Source organism: Vespa mandarinia, unplaced genomic scaffold, assembly GCF_050613455.1.
Source record: "Vespa mandarinia isolate Hongniang unplaced genomic scaffold, ASM5061345v1 scaffold_57, whole genome shotgun sequence".
NCBI classification, from domain to species: Eukaryota; Metazoa; Arthropoda; class Insecta; order Hymenoptera; family Vespidae; genus Vespa; species Vespa mandarinia.
In genome coordinates, this window is record NW_028197191.1 from 456,980 (window position 1) to 476,978 (window position 19,999).

General features: G+C 32.1%; 3 long non-coding RNA genes across 3 annotated transcripts; 2 read left to right on the forward strand and 1 right to left on the reverse strand.

Annotated features, from left to right (window-relative positions):
- The first annotated feature begins 23 nt into the window (after positions 1–23).
- Positions 24–1,137, forward strand: LOC146872089 (uncharacterized). The gene is made up of 3 exons (XR_014983686.1): positions 24–603; positions 676–944; positions 1,023–1,137. It is a non-coding gene; the product is annotated as an uncharacterized LOC146872089 (long non-coding RNA).
- A 2,490-nt stretch (positions 1,138–3,627) lies between these two features.
- LOC118450895 (uncharacterized) lies at positions 3,628–7,125 on the forward strand. Its single transcript, XR_014983684.1, has 6 exons — positions 3,628–3,718; positions 4,319–4,471; positions 5,980–6,156; positions 6,353–6,455; positions 6,605–6,756; positions 6,880–7,125. It is a non-coding gene; the product is annotated as an uncharacterized LOC118450895 (long non-coding RNA).
- Positions 7,126–7,743: 618 nt separating this feature from the next.
- LOC146872090 (uncharacterized) lies at positions 7,744–8,908 on the reverse strand. The gene is made up of 2 exons (XR_014983672.1): positions 7,927–8,908; positions 7,744–7,839 (listed from the first exon to the last, which is right to left on the reverse strand). It is a non-coding gene; the product is annotated as an uncharacterized LOC146872090 (long non-coding RNA).
- Positions 8,909–19,999: the final 11,091 nt, after the last annotated feature.

Below are 19,999 nucleotides of genomic sequence, written 5' to 3' on the forward strand. Positions count from 1 at the left end.
AATCATTAAGCTAATTCTCATGAGTTTTTTTATAGTACTTTCTTTAGATCTAAGTTAATATTTTATCTATCTATTATAATGATTATTCAGTGTTAATAGATTATCCTTGTAGCTGTCAAATACTAATAACTTATATTTTTAAAGTAAATAGTATAATTAAAAAAAAGTTATATATAACATTTAGGTAAAACGAAAAATTACATATACTTATTTCTTTTTAAATTATTTAAAAATATCAACGATTATTATATTATTAATTAATTATTTGTATATTTACTTGTAATTATATACAATGAAAATAAAGAAGACGAAGAAAGGAATAAAATATTCAAATATATCTGTTACAAAATGAAAAAAATATGAGAGAAAAATTTTGAAGGATGAATATTTTAAACAAGATTTTGGAGCCATTGGTTGTTAGTAACGATTGGCGGAATGAAAAAACAGATGTTTATATATTATCTTATATATGTAGATCCTATTCTATATATATATCTGATTCTAAATTATGTTAATGTTTTTAATAAATAGGGAATAATAGAAATTGGATGATATGGAAAGCAGTGATAGCGATAGCTCATAGAGGAACACAAGAAACATTTAGTAAGCCTAAAGGAAACATATCTGTTGATTGTTGACGAGAGAAAAATCACTTTTCAACACAATTTCTTTCAGGTCATGGGGCTTTCAAGGTAAAACTAATTTGGGGCTAACAAGGTTAAACTCGCTGAACCTCATCACAGATGGAACATACGAGTGTGGCGAAGAGGACACGGTTTCGGATAACATCTTCGAATGTCCGGTTTTCGAACCTCAGAAAGTTGCTCTGGAAGAAATATACCGCGAAAGGTGGCCAGAAACAGCGAGATATTTTGTCTTCACGACTGAGGCCCTTTCCCTCTTCGCGGTTTTGTAGAGAAACTGTATTAACATCTGTATTAGGGGTAATTAGTTCATAAATCCTGTTCAGCTGGGATTGTCGGAGTTCTGGTGATGAGGGTTGGTGCCTATAATTTTTCCAGGTTAACTCATTCTCGAACAGGATAGGGTCGGAGATACTCGCATGTGTTACCCTATTTTTTTTTCTTCTCACTACAACCCAATACTCTCTCTGATACCTGCTATTCTACCAATCCCATCCTATCCTACGGAACGAGTGGCAAGGATCGTGGCACTGTGAGCGGGCCTTTCCGTGGTTCCCCGTGGGCACAAGCAGCATCAGCGTGGTGATTCGTTGCTGCGAGGATGTTGGTCGCTGAGAGGATGTGTCTAAACCGCTCACTTTATCCCGCCGGCAGAAGTTTTGGGTTTTTCCGAATCCGGTCAGTTCGCTGTGGTGGCTGTTGTCTTTAGGTGGTTTCGTAGCGTATGCCGTAATGGGCGAGGTAGCGTAGGTGCAGGCGGCACTCTACGTGTGTTCACCTTTACTCTAGACTGTTCCATCATGGCTACGATACGGGACGTATACGTTGCCGTGTGCTCCGCGTTTTGTGAAAATTTTTCCAGTTTACTTTATTTTGCCTGTGAAAAAATTATATCTCACGCGTTAATTGGAGTGCGGTGAACAATGTGAGATAATAATCAAAATTGGGGATTGATTAATTACTTTGTAATTAGTGTAAAATGTGCTCAGTAGTTTTGTGGAGATTATGTGCTTTTTCTCGGGAGTGGCATTTTATATTCTATGGACGAACGGCGGATTCAACTGATAATTTCTGTTGCAAGATGGAAGTGGATTTGCAACGAGTTCACACCGTACTGTGATTGGCTGTTGGATTGGACAACAACAATGTGTAGTGTTAGGAGTGCACATTATTTGTTTTTCGACAGTTGGCGCACATACGTCACTCATAACCTCAAATCATAAAAGCGCGGGAAACGTACGGAACTTCTGGCATGGCTCTGCAGACCTTGTTGCCAGAGGCTTCAGGCACGGCTCTACAGACTTTGTCGCCCGTGGTAAAGGAAATAAAATTTTCCGATATTTTTGAAATTTCAAAAATTTTTAAAATTTTCAAAGTTTCGCCATAGGAACGTGACCGCGAAAATAGAGCCTTGATGAAACTCCTTCAAATAAATAGTGGAGTGCTTGCAGTATCAAATACTTAATAATTAAAAAAAATATTTTTTTTTTCTCTAAGTCCTTATTTACTTAAAGTATCATTATTGAAGTATTTTAATAAATCTCTCTTCTTTTCTAAGTCTTCTATTTACTTAAAGTACTTCTACTAAAGTATTTAGAATTGTTTTTTTCCCGTAGTGAAATGTTACTATTAGGTGGACCAGAAAGTTGTTTCTGCGCATGTCTGTATTTGATTGTCATTTGTCAGCCCATTGTATATTTAGAAGTCGTGTTAAAGACATTTTAAGATTCTTGTGACTTGTTTACTTCTAAATATTATTATATCTAGATATGATGTAAACTTATATGATTAGTCGTATTATATACATTCGTATATATGTATATCCATATATCATATATATACGTGTATTATAGAAAGATTTTTATTTTGCTTAGTGAAAAATAATTGACTTAAGCGACACTGTAATAGTAACTATTAATTTCACCATGCTCTAACGCTATCGAAGTCGTCATAATCTTTCTTTTGGTGTAAGATTTTTAAGTTGTTTATTGAAATGGGATAGCTTTTATTAAGAATTACTATTTGTTTTGGGTCTAATAAAAAATAATCTGATAAAAAACTCTTTAATTGTAATATTACGAAGTAAAAATTACAAATTCAATTTACCGTACTTTCCAAAACTTCCAACAATGGCTATAACCCATTATAATAGATTGATATTGACAAAAGAAGATTCTCAAATTTATAAAATTATACTTTGAAAATGCTAAAGTATATAGAGATATGTATTACGTAATTATTTTTGCTGTTAAATACAACCAAAGAGGTAAAATTAATCTCTGAGTATATATGTGTTTGTTTGTGTATATATATATCGGTGTGTGATGGGGGTAGAGAGAAAGAGTGTGTGAGAGAGAGAGAGAGTGAGAGAGAGAGAGAGAGAGAGAGAGAGAGAGAGAGAGGGAATTAATATTCCTATATTGATATATAATTAATTTTTCTATATTTTTCATCATTCGTATGTATGATTGTGACTATGTTGTCTACCAAAAATAATTTTTTCAAAGTATCTCGCAAACTAATCATTTTCCGACATTGTAGTTTAATACTTTTTTATTCAGAATGGGAAGAGAAATCAATTTATATAAACCAGTCGTAGATTTAATAAAATATTTATGATCTTGAAATTTCTTAAAAAAATTAAACCTTTAGAAAAAATTCTTTCCATCATAATAGGTGTTCTTTGAAAGGTGACTTGTTCTGCACATTTTTTCCATACATTCATAAATAGTGTAAATAATTACTTGTTTTCATTTAAAAGTTATTCTCTATGTAAACATATGTGCATGTAAATATGTAAGGTAACGAGGAATAAGGTAAAAAGGAAATATTCAAGCACAAGTCGAACAATAGACTTGAGTAAATAAATAAAAACATTTTGTAAGGTTATTAGTTCTTTGTTCTGCTATACGTACAATACAAAGAGAGATTTTAAAGTAGATGGGAATAAACAGAGAAAAGGAAATAATGTCAAGACTTATATACTACATATATTTTTGGAAGGATGTTCTAATATCTGTTGACGAATGTGACGTATCAAGAAGAGAGCTAGTTTTATATATACGATGAGTACTGTAAGTTAAATTTTGTTATTTGAAAATTATATTCTGCTTTTTTTTTTGTTGTTATCTATAAGTTTCTATTTTAAGCATGTACTTAAATATTAATTTAGGAAAACAATTACTTTCCCTTTCTTCCTCTTCCCCCTCCTTCTCTCTCCCTATCAGCAAGACAATTAATGATCAAGACAAATATATATATATATTGGGTTGGCAACTAAGTGATTGCCGGATTTCAAATAAGAAGGAAACGACAAAATCCGCAATCACTTAGTTGCCAACTCAATATATATATATATATAATGAAGGTTTATTGTAAAAACCTTCACTGTCAATTAGTTTTTTATACCATTATTTATTCAAAATTATTTCTTCGCCGCAAATTTCTTCTTTCTAAACACTGACCGAACATTTCCAATGATTCTTGATTTCTAACGCTTCCTGATATTTCATTTTAATTATAAATTCTATATTATTGGAGATTTATAGATAACAATGAATAGATAGAGATAAATATTGTTTTTTTTTAATATTTATGGAACGGATTCAAATTTATTGCACAGATTTATTTATTATTTGATTCATTGTATTTTCGTATTTATTTATTATCGTAAGGTTGAGAACAAGGTTGAGAACATCTTTTCCGCTGTTGCCAGATGAATTCCACTAAAAGTACAATTCTCTACCGATTTCCCTACCATTGATCTTATTTTGGATTCGCCTGCGCCAACAGCTTTTCACGTGGCTTCATTGTCCTTCTATTTACAGGTAATTAACTTCTCTTTTCTAAGTTACAATTTCGTCCAATATATTAATAGTAAAACATGAACTTTCTATAGTGTAATGTTCGCAAATGTGGAAAATGTTGCGTTTGAAAAATATTTGCGAAAATGAAATTGCCATCTAGATCGTGAAATTATTACATCATATTTTCTGTTGAATTTTCTTATATCTTTTTTGGTGATGATATACCAAAAAAGCCTCATAATAATCTATGCTAGAGCAAAATATAATATATAAGTATATATTTTCACTAATTATTACATTAAAAAAAATAATCGATGAATGTATATATAAATTTTATATATATTTGTCATCTAGCAAAATTGTACTGCTGCCTTTGTTCTATATAGAATAGGTTATCGCGAAACTCGCATCAATTAGGAGAAATAAATATAAGAGATTGGATATTAATATCTTATTAATTTATCAAATAAGCAAAAGTAAATAAAGTTATTAATTATTTTTATTGATAAAATCAAAAAAGGTTCCAACGGTATCATTACCTTCATAACTATGATTCCTGAATTACGAATTGAGACGCTTACTAATATGCTATACATTACTTATAAAATATCTTCATTTCTAGTTTATAAAATATAAAATGAACTACAATTTTTTCTTAAATTTAACAATATCTATGAAAATTAGTAATGGGAATATGAACTTTTTCTTTTTTGCCACAGATTTGGAGGGTAATCACTGTACGAAACTTTCTCTTCGAGAACAATATGGAAAACAGCATTTATAACAATAATGAGAACAAGAGTAATTTTTAATTGATATTTATAAACGCCGTTTTATTTTAAGGAGGAAGGTTTTATCTACGATACCGATTTTTTGAATATTTAAAAAAGCTTTATTTTTATGCATAAAGCTCTTTTATTTTACGTTATAATACATAATTTTATTAAATTTTAGAAGCATTTGCTACGAATAATTTTTAATACATAATATAATACGAATAGACAACCTCTTACATACAATGTCTTTTTTTACTATTTTTCGTATGTAACTGAAGATATGTTACGTGTATCTATTAAAAATTTGCGAATAAATTCTGGTATAAGAATATATATTATTTTATTTTAGTTAGTATGCTTTTTTTTTAGGAAATTTGTCCATACATGAATTCATGAATGATTGTGCCGTGGGATAGGATTAAATAATTTTTGTTGCAAAGTAATAGGATACCTACTTTGGAAAATACTTAGCTTTTTGTTACATAGATAAATAATATTATTAATTATAAATAATATTATTAATAATAAATTAATTATTAATTTATTAATAATTGTGATTTATTATAAGCTATGTACTTTTATTTTAAAATCATTACCACTATAAACGTTATTAATATTTTGTCGGTTAAGGATAGGCTATTGGTAGTTTGAGATATGGCTCTATATACACCTATTTGTTGAGTTAAGGTGGAAGAAGATGCCCTCCATTATTGGGTCTCAGTAATGGGGATATGAACTTTTTCTTTTTTGCAGGTGTTACTGTATGAAACATTTTCGTCGCGAAAAATATGAAAAACAGTATTGAGATCAATAATGAAAACAGGCATAATTCTTAAGCATTGTTTTGATGAACGCGGAGCATGGAATTATGACTAGATTGACACTGTTTTTGATCATGCAGCTAATGGAGGAGAAGTTGTTCTGTTTTAGGTAATATTTAATATTAATAAGTTAAAAAATTGTAGGTAATAGTTAATGTTTATTAAATCTTTTTTGTAATGTTTTTGTTTATTTCATTGTTACTTTATATTAGTAAAAACTCATTAGTAACCTCATATTATCTGTCTATATTTTTTAATGATTCTTTTTTATTGATACTAATGATATTGTTTGTATTTTATTTCAGATTATTATTGCACAATTGGAGTCATGCATGGATGAATCAATCTTTGTTTCGATAAAATAAAAGAACTGAAATCCATTTAGAGTTTTATTGTCAATTTGCATTCGTTTGTATTTTATGATTTCAATTAAATTTTAGAAGCATGTGTATTTGAATAGATTGTGCACAAATCATGTGTATTTGAATAGATTGTGCATTAAGTCAGTGTTTGTTCATATAAAGTTTTTTTAATGTTTCTATTTCGTTTTTTTACAGTTCGATAGACTATACTTTATATGTGAAACATCCAATTGAATTAAATTTTTGGTGTCTCTTGATCAGTAAATAATTATCGCGTATTAGAGGCAATGCACCATGGAAGACGATCAAGAAGCTAGTATATTTCTTCTATAGAACAATAGCAGTAGGTAAATGTTGAAATTTTATAGTCATATAATTTTACAATTCATTTTATTACAAAAAATTTAATATCAATTTCTTTTTCAATCTGTTTTCATATCATCATTGCATTCTCAAATCAATTTACCAAGTCAATCTACTGCAACTTCAACCTACTTCATTTTCAATTTACTTTGATGTAAATATATCTTATTTTTGACTTATTACGAGTCAATCTACTATGATTTCAACCTACAATAAGGATGAATGTTTTGGACCGTGGAATTTCTTAAGTAAGTAGGTGAACATAATTGTATTTCTTTAGTACTTATTATGTTGAGAACAAAAAATCCAGATCGGTACGAGTTACTGGTTGTAATTTTTTCAATCAATTATTAACGAACATGACCTTAAACAATTCCTTTTTTGGATTTGCTCAAAAGTAGTACATTTTTAAATGTTTTCATTTTTTTCTTAATATGTTTACCTATTTTATTAGCTTAAAGTAGAATTTTATATTATCGATTAGGGTGATACAATTTAATTGTATTATTAATTAATGATGAATTTAATTAACTCTTCTTTTTCTTATGTATGCTCACGATATTCGTTGTGAAATGGAGCATTCATTTTCCTGATATCATTTGATATTACGATATTTCGATATCGAAGTACCAAAACATGAACGAAGAAAAGACAGTGATGCATAGATTCGGGAATTCAAATGGCAGATCATGACATTGTTTTTTTATTAGAACAATCACGTGTATGGAGTTATAAATATATATCACGAATATGTAATTTATAAAAATATTAAGCGTGAGCAGTGAAAAAAATAAATGTACGTAAAATGTAACAGTGTTAAGCCAACGGAACTATTAACTCTTTGTTTCATATGGCTATTTTCGGTAATGATATAACCGAGTGAACATCATCAAATACTGTATTTCTTCTACTATCTTTTTGGTTCTTCGTATGTTCGACCTAGGATGAAAAAGCCATTCATCCAGAGTTCACGAAAGTGTGGTCTTAAGATATTTACGTCGATGACACTTTAAGCAAAGCTGACATCATCGAAGAGTCTCTTGGTCGTTAGCTGATAGCTGCAGCATCTTTTTATGAAAAATGGATCAGTAACTATTTGTTCTTGCTACATGACATTATTGTCAACTTGCCGATTTTTATCGTCTATTGCATACCAGGAATATCTTTACATGTTACAACAACGCAGCACTCAGTTGCCATCTCGTGATATTCATGAAAGAAGATAACCACTCTCCTTTTAAATGGGTTCGGGTGCATCATACAGAGCACAATTTTGTCACTTGTATTGAGTAGCATGTGATGTATACACATCTGTTGGAAATATCCAGTTATTGCTTTGCAAACTATACTCGCTGCTATTTCAATAGATATCATTAATCATCTGATTTTAATGAAGTTTCACGACATGTTAAGTTGCGACTTTTCTCTATGTCGTTTTGTATACCAAAGTGTGACTAGTTCTTGTAAGTTGGCTCACTAAAGACTAAATAAGTTATTCATCCTATTACTACGACTCACAGCTTAGGATTAGGTAATTTTATATAGTTTACTTTTTTAGTCTGAACATTTAAGCCGATATCTTCCTTTCCTGCTCATTCCAATGCTTTTCTTTCACGTCTCGTAAAAACCATTGAAGAAACAGAGTTCTAAAATTAAAAAGCCGGTGGCGTTCATCGATCCTTAAACAGAGACACATATATGACTGAATTTGTCATTTGCCATACTTGATTAATTTCTTAATCAAGTTTTCTAAGGACTCAGTCGCTATTTTTGAGCGGGCACTACTGCAAGCTTTCTTTTAGTTCCTAAAGTGACTAAGGCGAAGCCCGTGTCTTGTTTTTGAACTTAAGATTTTTAGGATATCTAATTTTATCTGATGTACAAACCGATGAATGTAATTACTGCTGAAACAATCCATGTGCAGCTGCAGAATTCAAATTCCTGCGAACGTGAAGATTTCTTCGAAGAAAAAACTCTCTTCAGAGTCCGTTTTCCTAACGAGTAGTAATAAGCCGTGGATGTGCGGATGGAAACTTTTACGCGAATAAAATTATTCTAAGTGCGAATCCGTTCCCGATTATGGTCGTAAGAATTCTCGCAGGAACTTTCGTAAGTATAGGTATTACTACTGCAGTTTCTAACGATCCAGAATACACCACGACAGATTTTTATGCCTTTTGACGCAGCTGTTGAAGATGACTCACATACTAGTAACTCATCGGTATGTTGAAAAATGTCTTCGAATGAATTTTTTATTATTTTTAATTGTTTCAACTATGTGAGTCTTCTGTTTTGGACGACACGATATAGTTAATTCATAGTAAGTATAAAAATTATCAATGTATAATGTTCATCCCTGGTTGATAAACTCTCCTGTAAGTTGCAGTCATACATTATATGCCAATCCAGTTCCTCTGATATCACAATGTTAATACGATGGGACTTGAGAAATATAGAAAATTTAGGGGTGTCCTATTGAATTGTTGCAAAATGTAGTTGGCTTTTCACTATAGATCCTTATTATATCCATATATATCTTTTAGGAGAGCATCATTTAAATTATTTTATTCCCTATTTATGGGTTTTATTTGGAATATATTACTTAATTATCAATCTTTTATTTCTTTGAGGCACAGGATTTCATATAAAAAGTAGACCCATGTTGCACAGGAATTTTATCGAGTTTTAAATGAAACAAAATTGGTATATTTACATTAATAAAGGTATAACATCATGTAAAAAGAACAAAATATTAATAGTTGATTAAATTTGTTGTTATTGGGTGCTGCTCAAATAGTCCTACCGTGCCTTAAAGAGTTTATGTATGGTACTTGTTAAAACGCATATTTTTTCCCACGCACAGGGACACTTTGCACACAGTACAAGACTAGAATTTTATAACCCCCTTTTTTGTACTACTAAGTGCACGTCATTTACGAGACGTACGTTCTGTTAAATGATTTGAATCTCGCTTTCTTATTTCTAATGAAACGTTAGGTTTGTATTTCCATATTTGGACTGATAATAAGTTATTGATACACTTAATTAGTGCGCCATTATCTATAAATGTTTGACTAATAAATCCTTCGGCACATTGTCCTTTAAATTACCTGCACTATATTCAAACCACATTTATATTTATAGTTTTACGAATATACAACATAAACAATAAAGAAAAATTACTTTTTTGTGTTGCTCCACAGGTTGCATGGTGGGACATCCCATATAATCCCACCATACTTTCATCATTTGCAATCAAATTAACCATTGATTTTTATTATAAAACTCGTTCCTCGCTTATAAAAAACTAATTTTTATAAAAATTAACGTACCTCTGCGATTTTTTATATGAAACTAAGAAACAAAAGTTGGTGAAATAAACATTTCGTATAACAATTGGTCAACCGGTAACTGCCTGTTGAATGTTGCCAACATAAGGAATACATTTGTAACATTGTTTGAAGACATTACCAACTGCTTTATATAAATAAGGCGAAATATAAACCTATGCACATACAGCTACAAGATTTCGAGGTGGGACAAAAAATGTCCCACTATGCCGTGAAATACATCAAAAAGGTGGGACACTTTTAATCTTGCCGTGCCTCAAAGAGATAACTCTTTCTTTTTGTTTTTCTTTTTGGAAAAATCTAAATTCTTTCCTATCATTACTATGCAAATTTTTGTGAAACCCATAGGTTTCTTCTTTACTACTAGATGATTTATGAAATAATATTGTGTTCTTTCTTTTTGCTATTGCAAACAGTTAGCGCAAAGTTTACCTTTTTTTTATTAGCTGTAGACTTTCAATTGAAAGAATATATTATTTTTTGGATGCTTACTTTTCGATTACAGACTTTCAACACATTTGTTGAAAAAATATACATATATATACACATACATATTTGCATATAATACAACTACACACATTCGTCTTCACAGTAACTCTTGTAGGTATTGTGGTATTTTTTTAGTATATTACTGGAAAAAATATTCTACTATTATTATAAAATCCCATTTTGAATGTCCATAATCAATAAATATAGTTATATACTGTTACGAGCGGGTTTAGAATTGATAAGTCATTACTATACATCAAAACTATTTTGACGATAAATATTGGGTATATTTTTGTCTTAGACTCTGATCATTTGGTCTGAGAGAATGTGACTCGTAAGCATTCCAGATTATTTAAGTTTTGGTGGAGTCAGGGAAGTTTTCAGAAAAACTGTTCCTTGGTGATAACGAATATTGCAGATGATTGCATCTTACAGCGCGACTTTTGTGAAAAATAGATTTGATGGAGCTATTGGGGTGAGTTGTATTACAAAGTTCGGGTTCACTAGTGAGAGTTTCATGAGAATTGATTAATAGTTTGAATAACGTGCTTCAGGAAAATTCTAGGAATTTCTCGATAGAGCAAGAAAAGGATTTTCCAAAATTCCTTCAAAAATGTTCAAAAGAATTCGCAAGAAATTGCGGAATTGTTGAACATATCATAGATCTAGCCGATTCTCTATAAAATGAGTTCCTTGGAGGATTTTTCATTTGAAAGGAAAAAAGAGGAAGTTGACGATACGCGTTTGGGAGTTGTTAGGAATCCAAAAAATTAGATCGACGGCGTTATATCTGCAACAAGACGGACTTGATTGATCATCTGGCAAAATTCGTTAGGATCAGAAAGATTAGGATCAGTGGATTCTATTATGTTATTTATTTTATAGATCCGCAAAGCATAATATTTCAGCAAAAATGTTAACTAGAAATGACATAAAAATGCTATTAGATTTTCTTTGTTGTCCATCCGTATAGAAAAGGAAGATACACATTAAAACTTATGTCCCCAAGCTTAATACGAAGCTAGACGAAATCCGTAGAATCATAAAGAAGCGGATAGAGATGAAGTTTTGCAGCATGAATACTTGGTATAATCGTAGACTGAGGAAGAAAAGCTTATTAAAGGGTCAGAAGATATGTTCAACTTTCAATCAAGAAGAGGCAGAACGCTGAAGCTGAAGAGTAATTGGAAAAGCCCATATAAAATTATGAAGAAAATTAATGATGTGGTGTACACTTCGAGGAAAAATCTTCAAAAAAGAAATAAGAAAATCTTTAAGAAAGGAAAAGAATATTGATCATTTAGATAGTCTAACGCTAATAAAGGAATTAAGTAAAACGGTAGAAAAACATAGGCACAAATCTACGAGTGATTAACACTTTTGCATGAATGAAGCGTTACATGTTGTGACTTAGGTATCTTCTCTATCAGGGATGGAATCTGCCCTTAGTAGTTCCGATCGTTCCGGAAGATGAAGGAGAGGTAAGTGAGTTATGTGAACCGATGTGGATTAATTTGTAATAGGCAAGATAATGATTATATTTCGTGAAGATAAACGTTCGGGTTGGGTAATGAATCAAATTTTATAGTATAACAAAGTGGAGGAATAGATTTTTTCTTTTTGAGACAAACATTCTCTTAGTGCGAAATTATCCGTTGCGAAAAGCTTTCTGAAGCAAAGAAATTTTAACGTCTTGACCGAGTTGGGTAATTTATTCGAAGAAGAAATTTGTCTTAGGATCAAACATTCGAAGAAAGAAGGAAAAGGAAAGAGCACTCAATTGGATACTGCAAATTCCTTGGGATTTTTTAGGCCATAGTTTTCTTTCCGAGCGAAGCGGATTCATGCTGCGGATGAACGCCAAATCGCTCATCAGTTGGGAAATGATCATGGTAGTTTACCACCTCCCCATGCCAATGGTATTCCAAATGATGGAAAAAATAAGAGGGAAAGAGCTTAAAAAAGGACCTCTGCCGAAAATAAAGCTAAGAGACGAATTTTGCCAAAGTCCTTGATGATTTGGTTATTAGCACAGAGAAATTTGAAATACGAATAATTTAGCAAATAAGCACGTGTTTTCAATGAGGAATTCTAGAGCCGAAATTTGTGATATGGAGAAGCTAGCAGAAAACCTCTTAGTGAAAACTCTTAGTGCAATTTTTAGTGTGAAAAGGACCATAATAATTGACTCCAACATTCGAGAAGGATTTAGTCTTATTCACATGAATTTTGACCCTGAATGTAAATAGAAGGAGATTTATTTTCTTTATTTGTTTGGTGTTACCTATTGGTAAGTGTAGCATCGGTTTCAGAGAGGATACTGTATGAGTTGTGTGTCGGTATATCTTGTAACCACATTTCGAATTGATGGAACGTGTGTAAATTTGACATATTTGTAATTGTATTAGATTTGCTCTTTTTGATAGTAAATAGAGACTTAGCTCGATAGATCGAAGCGTTAGTGGACATGTAGACATCCTTTACTAAGTTATTTGATGTGTTGCGTATGGAGGAGGTGTCACCCAATATTGAAACTTTCAGGTTTCTTGGTGGCATATTTGAGCCAGCGACCATACGATGTACGCCTACTGTCTTACCGCGCCGAAATAATACAAGAGGTGTTAATGTACGTTACAAGAACTATAAACAAAAACAAAGCACGAGTAATAGGAAATACGTTTATCCTGTACACATTTAGCGAATAGAATGAAACAATAAGTAGATACGTATAGATCAACTCGATCAATGCTCCCCCACGTAAGTTGTGCTGCTGGCAACTGCATTATACTGTTTAATTCTAGGCTTTTTTTATATCTTCATAGAATTCTTTGTGAATCCATCATTCCAGTATCATTCCAATTACTTAAAAGTTACACAGTTCTCTTGTCCTTTCAGATTAAAAATGTGATTTTTTCTTTTTTATAGAAACAAGTTTTCTTATGTAAGAACTTGGATATTTTTCGTAAACGTTGGAATAGCTTTCCTCTTAGTTTTTATAGTACTAGTAAATTGTTATTTCATTTTCATTGGTTCTTCTGCCGAAGATATATTGGCATAATATCTATCAGTAAACATATGGTAATCCTGTGCCTTAGAAATTTTATTTAACAATTTTTGATATAAATGCAGCGGAATTCTAGTGCTAACTGGTAGATTTGGACGAATAAGATTTTCTGATGTAATATTTTCATAATAAGGTAGGATAGTACAGATATATCCTGCTTCAGAATTCGCATAGATTCTTATACTCCATTTTGTTGGCTTAATCGGGTTATATATAATGAAAAAATGTTCCCTTCAAATTTTACTATGGATTCATCTACACAAATATTTTGATTGGGAATGAACTGTTCAGAAAATATTGAATTTAAATATTCTAAAAAAATACTGGCTTGTTGTATTTTGAGATTTTTGCTATCTGAGTTATGAATTTTTAAATGAAGCATTCAAAATATTGATTGACTTGAGTTTTTGTAAATATATCTGTAATATGAATTATACTGTCATGTTTAGTTGACCAATATTAGAAATAGGCATTGTACATAGATTGTATATTGTATTTAGAATGAATCAATGAAAATCCAAAATTCATCTTTACTTACATCATGCCATGCTGGCCATACGGGGTCTTTAGTTAGATTTTACCAACTATAACAAGATAAATAACAACAATAACAAGATTTTGCATAGTTTTCTTTATTATTTCATCGACTAGCTGGTTCGTGAAAAACAGTTTGAAAAACTGAATCGGTTCAAAAATATTAAAAAATTTGTTACTTCTGATCCTATTGAAATATTTACTCTAAGTGGCATGTATCCATTTTCTGTAATACTGACCCAATTATCTTCCTTTGAAATGCTTGCGTTATTATTGGTGTCACATCCAATAATCTCGTACCTTTCGTCTTCGATAAATTATTATATCGCTGTCGTCATTATTGTTCTCAGTATCACGTTTTTTTTAACGAAATTATCTTGTATTGTTCACCTGAGAATCACTTGAATCCTTAAGATTTGTGAAAAATATTGTAGGTTTTATGGCATATCAATGGTTATGCGTGTAAATGGAATTTATCCTTATATTTGGTCGTTATAATGAGCGCTTTATCTTCGTTAGTTTCCACCACGTGGAGGAGCTTTGTCTTATCGCCATTTCTATCATACTGCACAATACTCGAGTGTTCTCAATGATAAGTGCTGCTGTTCGTAATGATAACGATGGTGATGATGTTGTTGCTCTTGCTTTTATTTTTGTTGTTGAATCTTATCTGTGATTGAAAATACTCAATGGAAGAAGAATGTTTTCCTGAAATAGAATAGAATTTTGCCTAGAAATAGTCTCCGTGGATTGTTCTCTAATTTTGAACAATGAGTGACAAAATGGAATGAACTTTTCATTGTGTTGGAAAACGTTTTGTTCAATAGATAAAGGCCTGATGATTCCTACTTATCATTCGAATTTAATCTTTTCAAAGTTCACAGAGTTACGTTTGTTTCTACAATGCTTACATCCTACATTTTTTGCTTGTGCTGACATACTCTTTTCGCAATCTCGATAACGTACGAGTTTTATTCCCATTATTCTCCTTCAAAAGTACATCATCAGAAAGATTTGTTCCCAATGAATGATCCTTCCTTTCTTTGCTATCTATTTTTTCCCACATGGAGTAATTCACTGAAGGAGACGAAATTGACGTTAATAATTCTTGGCGAAAAAGAAAATTAAAAAGTTAAATTTCTTTTGAAATAAATTGATTTAGAAGATTCCTTCGGACCCGTCGTTCTTAATATTCAAAGTTATAAATTAATGACTATTTTGTTCGACCTTCAAATGAACTGATTCTTCAAGGAAAGCGGAAGGAATTCTACAGAATTTTTTGCAACTTGGACATTAATTTTTACGAAATGACTTACTAAGAAATCTCGTAAATGTAAGCGTCAAGATGTATTGAGGAATCTTTGTGAATAAAAGTACTCTTTCCGTTATTGAGATATTGCTCTCCCTCGAAGCCTTGATTCTCCATCTGAAATGAAATAATCGATTTGATCAGTTTTCCAAGTTAATTTTATCGAAAGAACGAATTGATTTGCCTCGAATAGTTCGATTAAGGTGCATAATTCTTAATGCAGAACTCGAAGGTAAAGCGGAAGAAGATAAATATGTATCGATTCAATATGTCAGTTTAAAATTATACGTATAAATTTATGCGCATTTCACAAGCGTTAAAGGTTTGTTTCCAAATATAATTAATGATTTAGTGAACTACATTGTCCTTCGGATTGCCTATTATTGTGTTCCCGTTAAACGATTAGTTTTTCTTTTCTTTGCTAACTCGATTAGAAGTACTAATGAAGTGTTCATCGAATGTGGATATTGCAGAGTTTGATGTTTCCATTATGATCTGTATGATCGTTAAATGGATTTATCACGATGCATCTACAATTTTGACGATTCGATTTGAATTACGTTTGCTAGCATGACCTGTCAATATCTATCGAAGTAAAATTTGTTTATGAAACGCATTTTGAGTTGCATTAAACAAAAGGAGAAAGAAAAAAAAGCTGAGTTCTTTTATCGTTTAATATTATTAAATTATCTGCCCCTAGATCCGGTTCTTATTAGTCGAGGTTGTTCGCATTTTCTACTTGATACAGGTGTCGCCTCTTTATCGATTCGCATACGGCTTCATCTTTGATGTCGTCTTTCGTTTCTTTATCGCTGTCATCTTTGTTTCGTTCATTTATTTCCGCATGAATTGGAATAGCATTAGAAAGATTTAGTGGTGATTTATTGCCCATCATTTATATTCAATGCAATTGAAGTGTCTGTTTTCAAATCACGACTTATAATTGTATTGTTTGTACTAGTTTCCAAAAGACGATGTATTCTAGAATTATTGTCGATACCAATAGATCTGTATTCCTTAGCCTAGTTATTTATTTTTCTTCGGGATTCCTTAGATACATGTATGTGGACTTTGGATCCAAAGATGTGCATGTGTTTAAGATCTGGTTTCGTTCTATCCATCTTCGACAATATTCAGACACTTAACAGATCATAACTATTTAATAATACATAAACTACATTATAACAAGTTTTTAATATTTTGTTGGTTATTTCTTTTGTCTAATTATTGTTCTTAAACGCGTGGGCATATTAGAAAATATTTCGTCTAAATAATTTTATAATATACGTCCTCACTCTTGTATTAAACGAGCTTTCAAGTATTCTTTTACTTTTATCGATGTTATTTTAATGTTGCGATTCAATAGATCCTATAGGTTTTCAATGGGATTTAAGTCTGGCAACTGTAGAGCAAGATGTAACATTTTGGAGCAATTATATAATAAATATTTTTGAACGATCCGAGATTTGTGTTTCGTATCATTGTCCTGATAACATTTAAAACTATTACTTATGCCCATTTTAACTGCACTTTGTGTTAAATTTTCTTTTAAGATGTCTAAATATTTACTTTTATTCAAAATACCGTCGATAAAAATAAGTTTTCTTATTCCAGTAGTTGAAATGTAGCAGCACACATTAACCCTCCGTCACCATATTTTAGAATAGCTCGAAAATCTTTTTTCCGAATTGTGTATTAACTTTTCGCCGCACTAATTTTCGACAGCGAGAGTGAACGCGCAGCTCTCTTGGGAGTCTACAGTGAATCAGTGATAACGTTCGTTTAGCGAATGACGTATTAGCGGAACAAGCGAGAGCAAATAATAGCGAGACAAAATGACTGACGGGTCAGCAAACATCAAACAGCTTGTGACATTGTTTCTTTTATACTTTTACTTTTATTAAATATTTCTACAATATTTAACTCAGTGATCGAGAACAGCGTTCTTTTCTTCAGCGTTGCACCTGCCTATCAGTAGGATAAAATTTAACGTGCTATCCATTTTCAACAACATTAATAATATTTTTCCCTACAATTGGGGGCTCAACCAGGATCTTGGATTACCAGGTATGCAATCATGAAGATACGTTTATGCGTGAAGCATAAATTTGATTGTATTTTATGATAACGAGTTAACAGCGTGATGGAAGCAAAAGATCTATACAAGTTCAGCGAGACGCAGTTTAAAAGAAAACCTTAAGATTCTAGCACTTCCGATTATGAAATCTAAAAACGAATTAATGGCTAGACTGATTGAACACGATGTCAGCGAAGTGAGTGACGATGTAACACCTCCGCAAACGTAGTTCCGTGGATCTGTTAATCGGAGAAGAGAATGGAAGCGAAAGCGAAATGGACTTGATGCTATCCAATTGCTAAATTAAGAAAAGGAATTATCAATGCGTGAAACAGAGCTTATATGAAGAGAGTTCGAGATGATGCGAATACCACAACGGACAGATTATCTATGCGACGGATGGCAGTAAACATACTAAGGCCTGAACCTCTTTGGATGAACATTATAACTTTTACAGGCCTATTAAATTACTTTAGGGATTGGTGATTTTTACGTGGTGTGTAAAAAAACAAGGTCTTACGTTGTAGGAAAATTATGAGTTGCATGAGGGTGTTAACTGAATATTAATCGTTTCCTGACTAAGATGAAAGGCGTAAGAATAGTTTCATTCTAGACCGGGCTTCTATGCGGGACTACAAACTACAGAATTATTGGTGGAAATAAAGACAATGAACTGATCAATATTCTAATCAACGTTATAGAGGATTCCACGTTACGTGACCAGGCACGTATTGTTACGTCCCGCTCAGTACGGGCATCAAAAAAATATATTACAAATTTTCCAAGGAACTCCTACTTGTTGCTAGATTAGTACCTTTTTGACCCTTTCCTGGTATGTGCAGTTCTTGGTTCGGGATTGATACAAGCATACACAAAATGATTCGAGACGCGGCACTTCAGAGATTTATTAATGGATGTACTTACCTTGTTCGGTGATTCTCGTGAATTCCGCTTCGATCTTCAAATACCCGGGTGTTCGAGGGTCAGGGTGTGATAAATGAGAAACTCGAACAGCCTTCCTGTCGAACGTGATCGGGATGAGGCGATAAGGTACCTCGTTCTTCTTGTTGGCTTCTTTGTTACGATAAAATCCAATGACGTCCGTGAAGTATGTGTGGGTACTATGTAACGTCGCGAGAATTCGACGTAAGTGATACTTTCTACCGGCATGACGCATTCTCGGCATTCGTGAGAATTTTTAGGAGAAGGGCTGATAAGGACTCTCTCGTGCGAATCGTATGTATCACTAGTGAGGGATTTGATAGGAAATTATCTTTAGCATGTGCAAGCTGTACGCACCTCTAACGAAAGTATGATTTTGAGGTTTTAAGGTTGAATAATTAGGAGTAGAAGGATACCACGTGAGAGAATTTGTTGGCTGCATGGTAAAGAATTCGCTTAATTAATCGATTCCCGAATCGTAGAGATAAGAAACCGTATTGGTTTGAATTAAGACGATTAGAAGGATCTCGAATGGACTTCGATACGCGCAGTCCGGTTATTCAAGTAAATATACACACCGAGTACGAACAAAACTAAATTTATTAATGTATAACGAGTACAAATTATGAAGTACAATGATTTGAAAAGTCGCGGACAATGTTAACTGCTCGATGCGTACTGCTCGATAGCTGCTGTGAAAAAGAAAAATTAATGTGCGTCTTTTCGTTAGGCGTAAGAGTGACGTCTAACGTAACACTTTTTCCCGTATTAGAAAATGTACGTACATGTATAATATCTCTGATTGATTATGTCAGGTGATAAATGAAAATATGTTTCTGACATATGAACAAAGTAATAAATCTTTATTTGTTAATTAATACTTATTTGCTAATTAGTCTTACCTGTGAACAAAGAAACGACAATTTACGTTTATCATTCACACTATTTAAATTTTATTTAATATATATTATCTAGTATAAATTTCCTTATAAACTCTCGTGTTACTTTTCTCTTCTACGTTCTATTTTCTACTGCCCTTCTTGTTACTCTTCCAAATCTTAACGGCTCGATTTGTAGGTTACAAAAGAATTTTTTAAATAACAAAGGACAATGGAATGGCGGGCCATGAGAAGCGCGGCAAATCTAGTATACTTTCTTTACACATATACGCGCGTTTTAACATTTATTTAAATACGCATTTAATTCGATGAACGTGCTCAGCTGGTTGGACGTGCTATCCATTGGTTTTTCCATTCGTTTGTGAACCGTGATGTTTTCAGGTGGCATCGTCGCTCATTGTTCTTCGCGTTCTGGATGTTTAGTAGCCAGATGTAGGAGGAGATGAATCAATAAACCCTATAAGCCTCTTATGACATGTAGGTTCCTGCCATATATATTATGTAATGCGTATCCGTGGAGGAGCGTGTCGGCAATGTATTTTATTCATTGAAGGGCCATGAAA